We start from the raw sequence: 2846 nt of genomic DNA on the forward strand, positions 1-2846 counted from the left end.
TTAAAGCTGAGTGTGTGGATGTATAGGAAAGTGAAAGAAGTTACATATTGGGTTTAAAGTATTGACAAGTAAAATGCATGATGACATGGTAGAGAAACTAATAGAAAAGTGCAAATACACTATTATAGAGTTCTTATATAGAAAATGGTATAATGTAAATGTTTAAAGGTACATTAAAAGTCAAATGTGAATATTGTGAACCATAAACAACCATTTCAAAAATGTTACCCTTGGGACCAGCAGTTGGCATAATGGCTATGTTGCTGAACTCCCATGTAGTTGACCACAGTTTGAGTCTTGGACCCAGTGTCTTAAACTCATGCTGGGCGCATGTGGGTGCATGCTCATGATCCCGAGAGGAGAATGGAGCAGAAGGGATTGCAGCGTGACCATCACCCTGGGGGGTGATCTCTCACTTTCTCTCTCTCTCTCTCTCTCTCTCTCTCTCTCTCTCTCTCTCTCTCTCTCTCTCTCTGTGTCTTTCTGGCAAGCGGACACGCCCTATAGCAAAAACCTCTCAAAAAAAAAGTGTGTTACACTTAAGGTAACAAGAAGTTCATGGACCATATAAAAGGAAGTACATTAACTCTATCATGTTGTATTACTTTACCTTTACTTACTTTGTATAAATGATAAATGATGTTCATGGAAGACAGACTTGACTCATGTAGTAAAAAAAAAAAAAATACTAGACTTACAAAAATTTGAAATACTCCAGGGTAAAGAAAATGAAGCTACAATATAGACAGAAGGAATTAATTACTAGGAGGAAAGAGATATTGTAATATGAACAACCTAAAAGTAACAAGTAATAATGGCAAATGGCATAGCCAAAAGAACACTCTATAAAATGAATACATATGGCTTTCCCCACAGACTGTCCTTTCTTCAGCAGCCTCCAGTTCCATCTGCAGGCCTCTGGGCAGTAAGGGACATTGAGGCAGGGGCACCACTGCCTCCACCACCTCACTTCCAGGATCCCCAGCCCAAGACCCACCCAGACCCTTAGGCAGACTGTCCTCTCTGCAGCAGCCTCCAGTTCCATCTGCAGGCTTTTGGGCAGTAAGGGACATTGAGGCAGGGCAACATTGCCCCCACCGCCTCACTTCCAGGCTCCCCAGCCCAAGACTCACCCAGACCCCTAGACAGGTAGGAGGTTTTTTTCTTTTATTTCTTCAATCTTCTCCATTTTTTTTGTTAATAACCTTTCCCTAAGGTGTAGCACAACTTTTTCTTTATTCCCCTCTGTGCTCTTTTCTTTTATCTCATGTTATCTTCTGTTCCTCATCTTCCACCATGCCAGAGGGACTAAGCAGGTCTAGTATCAGAGATATGAAACTTTCTAGTAATATAAAGTTCTCTCTGATCTTTCGTTGTACTGAATAAGCTGTGCAAAGAGATATACTGCTCTTCAGACACCTGAATACAGTATCTTTCTTGAGACCACAGAACTAAAAACAACAGAAGAGAGACTTTGGCAAACGTCAACTTGCAGCCAAAGGGAAACACATTCCTAGTCAGAGAAACATTCTCCTAAGTGGTATTCAAAAGTGAAACTTCCAATGGCTAGAAGTAGAAGAGCCTCAGGTATGAATAAACAAAGAAATATGTCTCTGTCAAAGGAACAGAGTAACTCCTCTCCATCTTTTATGAAAGTTGAGGACATCACCAAAATGTCAGAAAAAGAATTTCTAACATTCACATGACTAAATTGTATGAGTTGGAATAGAAAAGAGATAATGTAAAGTGATGGAATGTAAAAAAGAAATTTAAAAATATTTATTCATGTAATTCTACCAGTAATTATTATTTTTCAGTTTGACAAGAGACAGAGGGAGATAAAAAGTGAAAGTGAAAAAGAAAGTCTCCAGGTCTGGGACTCAAACCATGCCCAGCCATGTGGAAGTTCAGTGCTTCGGCCATATCACCTGCCAGGTCTATTCCTTTTCTTTTTTATATTAAAAATAATTTAATTGATCTCTTATACCATAATTCAGATGAATGGCTGATGGCATATTTTTGTTGGACAGTCCTGTTTTAAGTAACACTGGCTTATTTTTTTTCTTTATAACACTTAACATTTTTTATTTCATTTTTTATACATTCAATCAATTATTTAGGTTACAAACTGAATATTTTAACAGGTGAACATTTCTCCCTAGACCAGTTGAAAAAAGTATAAAATATCTTTTTTTAATTTCAATTTATTTATTTGCATTCATTCACTGTACATCATTACAACATACAAAATGAGATTTTCCATCCAAAGTACACTGTATATTGTCTCAATCAAGCACATCAACAAACATGTTATTGTCAGCAAATGATCTTCCATTTCTTGTTTTCTGTATGCTTAGCTTTTTTCCCCCATCCTTGATTCCCTATCTCTTAACCTCTGCAATCTCCCATTCTCCTCCCCCACTGTCTCTGGTATCTATGTTTGCTTTCTATACTGTTTCCCCCCACATTTTATTGAATCACCAAAGACCCTAATTAATCCAAATACCCTCATAGCAAACACAGGTGACATACACATTTCCATGGACACAAGTCTAACTTTACGCATCCTATAAAGTAGCACCTAGCTGGGGCTACATATCCTACTACAGTCATTGAATAGATACATATTTTTTTTTACCTGAAACTTTTTTTTTTTGGTAACTCAATTTACATCCTTTTCCTAAGCATCATCATAGCACACAAAATGCGATTTCCCATCTAGTACACACTGCATAGTGACTCAATCATGCACATTAGAAAAAATTTTCCATTTATACTTCCTAGATTTATTTCCACCCCTCTTTCTGACCCTCTGTCCCTTCCCACCCTCCTCTCACACCACCTCT

This window comes from Tupaia chinensis, unplaced genomic scaffold (assembly GCF_000334495.1).
Source record: "Tupaia chinensis unplaced genomic scaffold, TupChi_1.0 Scaffold144218_1, whole genome shotgun sequence".
NCBI lineage: Eukaryota > Metazoa > Chordata > Mammalia > Scandentia > Tupaiidae > Tupaia > Tupaia belangeri.